Below are 1,398 nucleotides of genomic sequence, written 5' to 3'. Positions count from 1 at the left end.
TTTCTTCCCCCCCCCCCCCCCCACCGCTCCCACCTCAACCCACTCCCTGTGCTCCAGGTTACACAAGTTCCCCGCTTCCAAGTGAAGAAAAGCTTCTTTGGGACTCACTTCCAAATTCTTCTAACAGTTCCGAATTTTAAAATTCCTTAGCAAAGCATAATCCCCATATTCTCAGGCTCAAACTTAAGCTTGCCCCTCTTTATCAAGAGCTTTGTGTCAAAAAGAAATAGAGAAAAATTGGAAGCCAGTTAACAGGACATGTGCTGACTTGCTTCACCAAATATCATGAAAAGTGAGAGTGGTTATTTGCTTCCTGCTGACATGCTTTCCTCTACCTCAAGGAGTGAACAGCTTCCTCATGAATTTACACAAGACTTTTTTTGACTTGCAGTCAGAAAATCAGTTTTACTGTATTGCAGGAAAGGAAACTTGAAGGATTTTTCCTTAATATTTTCTAAAGTCCTTCAAAAATAATCCTGCACAGGGCTTCCCTGGTGGCGCAGTGGTTGAGAGTCCGCCTGCCAATGCAGGGGGCACGGGTTCGTGCCCCGGTCCGGGAAGATCCCACATGCCACGGAGCGGCTGGGCCCGTGAGCCATGACCACTGAGCCTGCGCGTCCGGAGCCTGTGCTCCACAACAGGAGAGGCCACAGCAGTGAGAGGCCCGCGTACTGCAAAAATAATAATAATAATAATCCTGCACAATTCAAAATGTGTCCACATTAAATTGTTTTAGAAAATGTGTCTCTAATACTCTCCTAAAAACTCAAATGATTATATTCAGACCTTTATTTTGCCAGAAAATATTTCCAAAGACAAGTTAATATTTCTGTCATGAGCAAAGTAATACTTTCGTATGGCATTGTGATCATTTTTCATGGCCTTGTGAATTCATATGCTTCCCCCAATTATTTAAATGAGGCACTTGTGAAAAATACTTTCCAACATTATAATAAATGTATGGTTATTGATAAAGAATATCTTCTCTGTACAAAGCATGATAGTACTTGAAACCTACCTGAGAAAGATAAAACTTTTTCAAAGAATTTGCATTCCCTGATTAGGCCAGAAATGATAAAAATTCTGAGGAAAAAAATGTATAATATTATTTTGATCAACAATAAATCCTGTCTAACTAGCCTTTCAGTGAAGTTTGTGTCACAGCTCTAATTTCTACCATGGAGAGTTTCCACCTCTGCAAGGACAGTAAGATGACCTTATTGGTTTATGTAGATACACAGCAAAGCTTGCTTGCTATGTCTTTCTTCCTACGCTCTCCAATAAACTTTTCACTATATCCTGTTAATATTCCTAAATTATATGTAATTAACATTCATTCCTAAAAATTATACTTACTGTATCATTATATATATATATATATATATTTTTTTTTTTTTT

This window comes from Neophocaena asiaeorientalis, unplaced genomic scaffold, assembly GCF_003031525.2.
Source record: "Neophocaena asiaeorientalis asiaeorientalis breed wild unplaced genomic scaffold, Neophocaena_asiaeorientalis_V1.1 scaffold635, whole genome shotgun sequence".
Taxonomy (NCBI): domain Eukaryota; kingdom Metazoa; phylum Chordata; class Mammalia; order Artiodactyla; family Phocoenidae; genus Neophocaena; species Neophocaena asiaeorientalis.
The sequence above is the reverse complement of the archived record's forward strand: the minus strand, read 5'-3'. Positions refer to the sequence as shown.